The sequence below is a fragment of the Bidens hawaiensis genome, unplaced genomic scaffold, assembly GCF_021521415.1.
Source record: "Bidens hawaiensis isolate Kalapana, Puna unplaced genomic scaffold, B.hawaiensis_p1.1 tig00419396_1, whole genome shotgun sequence".
NCBI classification, from domain to species: Eukaryota; Viridiplantae; Streptophyta; class Magnoliopsida; order Asterales; family Asteraceae; genus Bidens; species Bidens hawaiensis.
In genome coordinates this window covers 1,453,184-1,463,781 of record NW_027504847.1, presented here as the reverse complement: position 1 = coordinate 1,463,781, position 10,598 = coordinate 1,453,184, and the positions used below count along the sequence as shown (strand labels likewise).

Here is a 10,598-nt window from a genome sequence, read left to right as displayed (position 1 = left end):
CTTGTCTGTATCTTTGTTGGTTGACCCGCCTCGCTCGGTGTTGAGGCGGGTACATACCTCTTCAGTTATGAACGCTGCCCAAATGTGAATAACGTGCTAAATTCCTAAAATGGTAGGTTAATCATTTACGATTTAAATGTAAAACAAGGGCTGCCCGTAACTGACCGAATGCATGTACGCGGTCATGAGTTGACGAGATTATACATATGTTGCTCAAACGCTTAACCTTAAGGTGTTTTTTTGTATGCCGGAATCTCGATCAATGTTCAAAAAGAAATAGTATTTTCATATTGTGTTTCCTTTAGTTTTCTAATTGTGTTTAAAAAGAGAAGATATTTGTTCTTAGGTAAGTTGTCTCATTTAGGAAAGAAGGATTAAACGAGCCTTGAGGCTAGAGATTGGGGTCGTCGAATTTTGGTCTCGGACAGACCTGCCTGCTTATATGTATTAAACTTAATGGGGGTTTGGGTTGTCACAAATGGATCACATAATCGATTTTTAGCATAAAACTCTGTTGGGGTAATCGAAATTGGGTACCCAAGGAGGGTAAATATATGATGCATGATATAATAGCTCTTGCATCGTGCCTCGCATTTTGTTATACGCCGTCCTCACGCTTTTTTAATCCACGCATTGTAGTTCTTTTTTAGATTTTTATTAATTTGTTTTTTGTCACTTCAGGTATTAATGTCTCTTTCCAAGGAAAACAAGGTCCTTATGGATAACTTCCCAAATCAACTCATTTGGGAGATTTTCAGCAGAATCGATAAAACAAATGATCGAAATTCCATATCGTTGGCTTGTAAACGGTTCTATAACATAGATAACGAACAAAGAAAACACCTTCGTGTTGGCTGTGGCTTAAGCCCTGCAAATGAGGCATTGACATCTTTATGTCACAGGTTCCGAAACTTAAATGAAATTGAAGTTACGTATTCCGGGTGGACACCGGTATCAGGAAAACAATTAGAAGACCCGGGTCTTTCCATACTCCCCAACATCTGCCCGTTTTTAACCGACCTCACCTTAAGTGATTGCACTTTCATAACTGATGCAGGCCTTAGATACTTAGCTTTATGCTCCAACCTTTCTGCTTTAAAACTAAACTTCACCCCAAGAATCAACGGTTCTGGATTACTTTACATCGCTACGTTCTGCAAAAACTTAAAACGACTCCATCTTGTTGGTTGTGCAAATATTAGTAACTTTGGCTGGCTTGGGTGTCTTGGATGGCAAGAAACGGTTCATGATCTTTGCATCAGGAATTGCAAGGGTATTAAGGAAAGTCATCTCCTTTTACTATCAGCCGCTTGGCAAAATATAAAACGTTTGCAGTTTGAGCCTGATCCGAACTGCACGTACAGTCCGGTTATTGAGGAGGCAATGGCTAAGAAATGGGAAAATGAAGAGGTCACATGTGAAAACGTCGTGGAACTTAGCCTAACCAATTGAATCATAAGGCCGGGAACAGGACTAGCTTGTATGTTAAACAGATGCAAAAACATAGAGAAAATTCATTTAGACGTGTGTAGGAGCACGGGATCGTGACATCATCGGGCTTGCCCAAAACTCGAAAAATCTACGAGTCTTTGCAATAACAGTCCCTTCAGATTCCTCACTTCCAAGGGACAACCCAGTAAGACTCACCGACGATAGTTTAATGTAGTTGGCACAAAACTGCACACGACTCGAGTCAGTATCAATATCTTTCTCCAACGGAGCGTTTTCTTTATTGCCTTCATTTTCTCTAGAAGGGATTTTAAGTTTGGTTAAAATGTGCCCGGTGAAAAGCTTGCATCTTGACGGTGTTTTTTGTTTTAATAATACTGGATTGGAAGCTCTTTGTGGTTGTGAACATCTCCAGGCTTTGGAAGTTATAAGATGCAAAGAGATAAGTGATGAAGGTTTCAAGCCACTAATCGGTTCGTGCAAACTTAGACAGCTTCTCGTGAAAGATTGCCCTCAAGTGTCGTTGATTGGCGTCAAAGGTGCTGCTAAGTCTCTGTCTTATAGCTAGCTATGTCATGGTCCCTTGGATGTATCCAATGTCTTAGATTTGTGAATTGTTTAATTTGTGGTTCTGACTTTTTGGTGTGTGCAACTATTACTTTAGGAGGTTGTATAAGACTTTATCTTAATATTTTGGGTTAATGAACTTTTGGTAACATTATGGACAAGTAATATTGCAACTTAAAGGTATCATCTTAGCGATACGTCGATCATCATGTTTAACTTTTGATAGCATTATGCGCCCATCTAAAGTTTTCCGAGAATACATGATGAATAGAGGATCTGATAGTTTAGAATTGTCATCGTTACTATATCCGATCTTTCTTCTTGTGACAGGTTCTTTACCCGTATTTTCCATTTCCTTATCAGGCCTGATTGGGCGTTATGTTATTGTTTCTGAAGTATCTTGATGTAAGGCCCCGAACCCGGTAGCCTTACTTTAGCGTCGGATTTACTCATAAACACAGTCCTTCAAATCAGAGTTTATTAAAACTTTTCGCGAAATATAAAACATCAATCATTTTTTACAAAACATTAAATCTTTTCTTTGATACCATAACACAAAACTTTATATTCAAAACATCTTTACTTCTTTCTTCAGATGCCAGCCGTTCAATCCATGCCATGCGTCATTCTCTTGCTAGCTCTGTAATCGGCTCACCTGCGTGCATACTAAAAGTCAGCTACGCTGAGTGAGTTCTAGTTAATCAGGTATCATACAATTTATTCCCATATATTACTTCCCGTATCCGAAGACACATATTACTACCTTAACCTTGTATAAATATCCATAGGAGGATCGTCACGTAATATTCATTAAAAGAACCATTACCATTACCCTACCATATATAATTTCCATAGGAGGAACACTATACCTTCCATAAAAGGAACACTATACCTTCCATAAAAGGAACACTTTACTATATTATTTAATATCCATGTAAGGAGCTAGTCACTTCCCTTGACGATACGTGCAATATCCGAAGATCGTTCACGTACCGTCAAGCAATCAATCGTATCGATCACATATACCATACACGGCATACACATAAAATTATATCCTTTCGTTCATACTTTCTCACTTTCTTTTGTATTATCTTACTTTCATATCTTACGTTATAAAGAGCATTACGCCCTATATTCCTCGAGTATTACTAGGGCTCGATACCCTCTTCGTAACCATACAACCATACGTTATCATTTCTTTCTTCTATTATCTCTATCAAGTTCATACACATAAACATACATAACATACTTACCTTATTCTTAGCGCTACAACCTGACAGTACGTGCAATATCCGAAGATCGTTCACGTACCATCAAGCAATCATTCATATGTTTCACATTATCCATATAAGGCATACACTTATCTCTTAGGATAAGTGTATTAACAAACATATTGAGTATGCACACAGCCCCGAAAACGTAACACATAAATGGGGCTAGAAACTCACCTGAATTCTGCTTCTTTTTCTGATAGCTGTAAATCCCTTCTCTATCTGAGCTCGGCTGACTGTACAAGTTACACGTATCAATACTCGCCTGATCTAATCTGGTGGCCTAGTAGCAGCTTACTTAACTTATCGCTTTTTAATTTATTTTCTAATCAAACTTAGCTCTAGGCGAAGTTAACCTTAGGCGAACTTAGCTGTAGGCGAAGTTACCAGCTAGGCGAACTTAGCTTTACAGCGAAGTTGCCATCAGGCGAACTTGGCTTCAGGCAAAGTTGTCATCAGGCGAACTTGGCCTCAGACGAAGTTACCAGTTAGGCGAACTTAACTTTACAGCGAAGTTGCCATTAGGCGAACTTAGCTTGCAGGCGAAGTTCATCAGGCGAACTTAGCTTGCAGGCGAAGTTCATCGCGTTGAAGGCGAAGTTGCCCAGATGCAGGCGAAGTTACCCAGACAGCCGCTGTTCGGTTTCTTTCCAGCATTTTGAGCGTTTTTAACGCCCTTGCTATGGTTCAATATCACCCACTACGCTTCCCGACCATCTTCGGTCGCTTATACACTAAAAAGCTTGGATCTTTAAACCTTAAAGGTCGAGAATCATACCTTTTTGGGCTTGTTTGGATCTCGTTTACTTGCTAGTACACTAATCTCTCTCTCTCGGACCTGCCCGACTCTTCCCTTGGCTCGGCCGGCCGGCGGCGGTAGGTGTGTGGTGTGTGTGTGTTTTTGGGGTGTTAGGGAGTTTGGTGAAAATGAAGATATTTTGGGATTTTGGGGGTATTTATATCCCTGAAATCCCATTCTCATTTAACCCATCTCAATTAATCCACGTCCAAGACCCACGTCCATTACCCGACACTAGCCCGACCCATACCAACCTCTATTCTTTTATTTATTTCCTGATAACCCGAGTAACTTTCCCTCTATTATTAAGTAATATAATTAATATTATTTTGGAATTTTCGGGATGTTACAAGTCTTCCCTCCTTAAAGAGGTTTCGTCCCCGAAACCTAACTTATTCCCTATAAAAGGAAAACTTCTTATATTTACACGCTTTATTGAATCGCCTTCGTTTTCTGAGTTACCCTTCTTACTTCCGACTTTGCAGTCATCGAATGGTGGTCATGTGTATTAGCTATTTAAGGTAGCTTGTCCATGAGGCCCTCAATGTACCAAGTCTCGTTTCGATCTTTAAGAGGCTTTGTCTTATATCATATTAGTGCTAAAGCCTAAGTCGACACTCTATCACAACACGTCAATTTATCATGACTAACATGCATTCAGACAATTCGTACCATAATTAATAAACACCAGTCTAAATTTCAACATAAATCAACACGCATCGAGTCATCAATAAGTTACACATAGATTTAATACTTATGGCTAGCATCTAGCCTTCTTGAATGGCTTCTCTAAGCATACGGAGGAATCTGTTAAACCTCAAGCACTCTTCTCTCCTTCATGTCCTCCCTATGGCTTCTTGCAATCCCTTGCTAGGTGCCCACGTCCTCCACAGCTGTGACACCTATGGTAATCATTACATTCCCAAGAGGAATGTCCTACTCATCCACACCTGTAGCAAACACCTAATCTCTTTCTGCACTCTCCGGGGTGTCTCTTCCCACATTTTTCACAAGCAGTGAACCCCTCTTGCCTTGCCTTCTTTTTGCGTGGATCCACCTCATTGGCTTCCTCTGGTTCTGGGGTTGGGTTCTTTTTCTTCGGTTCCATCTTCTCCCCTTCACAGTTGGCAAGGTCCTCATAAATCATCTCGGCCAATTCCACGGCCGAGTCAAATGTTGCGGGCTTACTAGACTTAACCAAAGTGCGAACATTCCGCGGAAGTCCCCTTACGTAACACTTGATCCTTTTAGCTTCGGTGTTCACCATGTCAGGTACCAACCTATACATGCGGTTGAATTCAGTAGTATACTCCCGTTGTGTCATCCCTCCCGCTTTCAAATTCAGAAACTTCATCTCCACTCTTTCAACTTCTGTATCAGCGCAGAACCTCTTCATCACCATGCCCTTTAGGTCATTCCAACTCATCGCCTTGATCTCTTCACGGGTCTTCCTCTGCTCCACACTCTCCCACCAGTACATAGCCTCATCTTACAAAGATTGAGTGGCATAACCGACAGCTTGGTCAGGACGGCACTCGCTAATGCGGATAACCTTATCCATGGCGGTTATCCACTGAAGAGTAGCGATTGCGTCTCCTAAACCAGTCAGCTTAGGCGGGTCACAACCTTTGAAGGACTTATAGTTGCAACCGCCTCGGCCCCTCTTCCTATCATCATCTTTCACCGACTTTACCTCACTCGAGTCACCCCTTTCCCTCTCGTCATCCTTTCTATTATTACCACCTGCCCCTTCAACGGTTCGTTCACGGCTTCCAGCAGATCCTTCGGGATTCAGGTTCTTCACAGCAGCAACTACAGCTTGAACAATGGCTGCTTGAACTGCAGGGCTAAGTTGAACTTCTTCGTTGTTGTTCTGGTCTCCTCCAGCGGCGCTCCCTTCATCTTCGGTGTGGGAAGCTTCTTCTACCGAGGGTTGCCGGACAAGACGAGGCCTGCCACGACGTCCAGTGCGACCCCCAGTTCCCACAACTTCTCCAGCTCCAACCATCAGTATTCTTAAAGGGACAACACAAACATCATCACTCAAGGAACTATTTAGTACAAGGATAGCAAGGCTAACAGGTAGTAACAGTGGCCAGCTGTGACTAGCTGATCACGTTGCTTTCCGTGTCCTATTCGCTTCCCTTTATGAGTCTATTTGTGCTGGTTCTACTTAAGCAGTTAGTCAAATCAAACAATCAATTACTTATATCCTTATCGTTCACGTATCTTTTCTTTCTCATTAACATATATCATTTAATCATACACCTTACCTTTACTGATTTTTGCTTGAGCGACACATGGCATTCTTGAACTGGCATCTTCTTTCTTTTCTTACTTAAATCCCATTCTCTGTTCGAGTCTAAGCATGTAGGATGCTTAAATCTCTCGAACTTATGCTCTGATACCAACTTGTAAGGCCCCGAACCCGGTGGCCCTACTTTAGCGTCGGATTTACTCATAAACACAGTCCTTCAAATCAGAGTTTATTAAAACTTTTCGCGGAATATAAAACATCAATCATTTGTTACAAAACATTAAATCTTTTCTTTGATACCATAACACAAAACTTTATATTCAAAACATCTTTACTTCTTTCTTCAGATGCCAGCCGTTCAATCCATGCCATGCGTCATCCTCTTGCTAGCTCTGTAATCGGCTCACCTGCGTGCATACTAAAAGTCAGCTACGCTGAGTGAGTTCTAGTTAATCAGGTATCATACAATTTATTCCCATATATTACTTCCCGTATCCGAAGACACATATTACTACCTTAACCTTGTATAAATATTCATAGGAGGATCGTCACGTAATATTCATTAAAAGAACCATTACCATTACCCTACCATATATAATTTCCATAGGAGGAACACCATACCTTCCATAAAAGGAACACTATACCTTCCATAAAAGGAACACTATACCTTCCATAAAAGGAACACTTTACTATATTATTTAATATCCATGTAAGGAGCTAGTCACTTCCCTTGACGATACGTGCAATATCCGAAGATCGTTCACGTACCGTCAAGCAATCAATCGTATCGATCACATATACCATACACGGCATACACATAAAATTATATCCTTTCGTTCATACTTTCTCACTTTCTTTTGTATTATCTTACTTTCATATCTTACGTTATAAAGAGCATTACGCCCTACATTCCTCGAGTATTACTAGGGCTCGATACCCTCTTCGTAACCATACAACCATACGTTATCATTTCTTTCTTCTATTATCTCTATCATGTTCATACACATAAACATACATAACATACTTACCTTATTCTTAGCGCTACAACCTGACAGTACGTGCAATATCCGAAGATCGTTCACGTACCATCAAGCAATCATTCATATATTTCACATTATCCATATAAAGCATACACTTATCTCTTAGGATAAGTGTATTAACAAACATATTGAGTATGCACACAGCCCCGAAAACGTAACACATAAATGGGGCTAGAAACTCACCTGAATTCTGCTTCTTTTTCTGGTAGCTGTAAATCCCTTCTCTATCTGAGCTCGGCTGACTGTACAAGTTACACGTATCAATACTCGCCTGATCTAATCTGGTGGCCTAGTAGCAGCTTACTTAACTTATCGCTTTTTAATTTATTTTCTAATCAAACTTAGCTCTAGACGAAGTTAACCTTAGGCGAACTTAGCTGTAGGCGAAGTTACCAGCTAGGCGAACTTAGCTTTACAGCGAAGTTGCCATCAGGCGAACTTGGCTTCAGGCGAAGTTGTCATCAGGCGAACTTGGCCTCAGGCGAACTTACCAGTTAGGCGAACTTAACTTTACAGCGAAGTTGCCATTAGGCGAACTTAGCTTGCAGGCGAAGTTCATCAGGCGAACTTAGCTTGCAGGCGAAGTTCATCGCGTTGAAGGCGAAGTTGCCCAGATGCAGGCGAAGTTACCCAGACAGCCGCTGTTCGGTTTCTTTCCAGCATTTTGAGCGTTTTTAACGCCCTTGCTATGGTTCAATATCACCCACTACGCTTCCCGACCATCTTCGGTCGCTTATACACTAAAAAGTTTGGATCTTTAAACCTTAAAGGTCGAGAATCATACCTTTTTGGGCTTGTTTGGATCTCGTTTACTTGCTAGTACACTAATCTCTCTCTCTCGGACCTGCCCGACTCTTCCCTTGGCTCGGCCGGCCGGCGGCGGTAGGTGTGTGGTGTGTGTGTGTTTTTGGGGTGTTAGGGAGTTTGGTGAAAATGAAGATATTTTGGGATTTTGGGGGTATTTATATCCCTGAAATCCCATTCTCATTTAACCCATCTCAATTAATCCACGTCCAAGACCCACGTCCATTACCCGACACTAGCCCGACCCATACCAACCTCTATTCTTTTATTTATTTTCTGATAACCCGAGTAACTTTCCCTCTATTATTAAGTAATATAATTAATATTATTTTGGAATTTTCGGGATGTTACACTTGATTTTGCTAATCGGATGGCGTTATGCCATTGTTATGATATAAAAAAGTTATATATGTTAATTTCCGGTTATAAAAATTTTGCATCTTTATCAATTTTTTTTAAAAAAATTCAAGAATTTATATGTAGTTACCTTTGTAGGACTGACTGTAAGAAACAATAACCTATTTTTATTTGAATTTCTTACATATTAGTTGAATTTGAATAAATTACTTAAAGTAAGAAGCTGGATTTCAATGTGCAATTAACAGGTTTTTTTTTGTATCATGCTATGAGATTTTCTTATTTCAAACTATTAATTAACTATGTTTTTGTCCAACGGTCATTTTTCTTTAATAAAGTAACGTATACAAATTTGAATTTTAAACAAATAGCCGTTGGTTAACGTTAAAAATATCGACTTGTTTAAATAGAACTTGGTACTTGCCTTGGATTATCTATGCTTCTCCCTGTTTCATCTATTAACAAAAGTTTTCTAGAGTTTCTCGTCAAATATAAATTTCCATCCATTTCGTCTTTAGTCATGCTTGCTTATTTCTCTTTAACTGGAATAATAAAGTATTTGATAACCATTCGAAGTTCAAGAATGATCTCACACCTTCAAATGATCTTTCTCAAGAATCATATCACACCTTCAAATGATCTTTCTGTGGCCAAAAAAGTCTTTAAAGAATATTATAATGTCAACTCTTGTTGGCATTGTCACAATCTACCACTACTCTACTGGATCGGTGTATAGTTGTGTTCAATATCTGGGAGCTGCTGGTTGTAAACGGTTCTATAACATTGATAATGAACAAAGAAAGCACCTTTGTGTTGGCTGTCACAAAGAAAACACCTTTGTGTTGACTCACGGACGATAGTTCAATGTCCTTGGCCGAAAACTGCACACGGCTCGAGTCAGTATCAATATCTTTCTCCAACGGAGCGTTTTCTTTATTGCCTTCATTTTCTCTAGAAGGGATTTTAAGTTTGGTTAAAATGTGCCTGGTGAAAAGCTTGCATCTTGACGGTGTTTTTTGTTTTAATAATATTGGATTGGAAGCTCTTTGTGGTTGTGAACATCTCTAGGCTTTGGAAGTTATAAGATGCAAAGAGATAACTGATGAAGGTTTCAAGCCACTAATCGGTTCGTGCAAACTTGGACAGCTTCTCGTGAAAGATTGCCCTCAAGTGTCGTTGATTGGCGTGCAAGGTGCTGCTAAGTCTCTGTCTTATAGCTAGCTATGTCATGGTCCCTTGGATGTATCCAATGTCTTAGATTTGTGAATGGTTTAATTTGTGGTTCTGACTTTTGGGTGTGTGCAACTATTACTTTAGGAGGTTGTATAAGACTTTATCTTAATATTTTGGGTTAATGAACTTTTGGTAACATTATGGACAGGTAATATTGCAACTTAAACGTATCATCCTAGCGATATGTCGAATCATCATGTTTTAACTTTTGATAGCATTATGCACCCATCTAAAGTTTTCCGGGAATAAATGATGAATATAGGATCTGATAGTTTAGAATTGTCATCGTTACTATATCCGATCTTTCTTCTTGTGACAGGTTCTTTACCCGTTTTTTCCATTTCCTTATTAGGCCTGATTGGGCGTTATGTTATTGTTTTTGAAGTATCTTGATTTTGCTAATTGGATGGCGTTATGTTACAGTTATGATATAAAAAATTATATATGTTAATTTCCGGTTATAAAGTTTTGCATCTTTATCAATCTTTTTTTAAAAAATTTCAAGAATTTATATTAAAGCAATAAGCTTATTTTTATTTGAATTTCTTACATATTAGTTGAAGTTGAATCTAACTATACTATTAAAGCAATAAGCTTATCCCCTCTTCCTATTGGTTGATTCTCATATTTTCCATGTATATCAATGTTTTCTCTAATTTTCAAGTTAATAAAATAAATCAATAATATATTCAATTAAGATTCATCAATGCTATTAAAGTATTATCTTTCCTCTTTTCTTTAATCTTTAATTTTTCATTTTGAATATTCTAATTAATGTATTATTTTAAAATCCTACCTATAGTTTCAAATTCGAAATATTA

General features: G+C 39.1%; 1 pseudogene; it reads left to right on the top strand.

The window, feature by feature from the left end:
- Nucleotides 1–678: 678 nt before the first annotated feature.
- LOC143608662 (F-box/LRR-repeat protein 14 pseudogene) lies at nt 679–2,017 on the top strand (annotated as a pseudogene).
- The last annotated feature ends 8,581 nt before the right edge of the window (nt 2,018–10,598 follow it).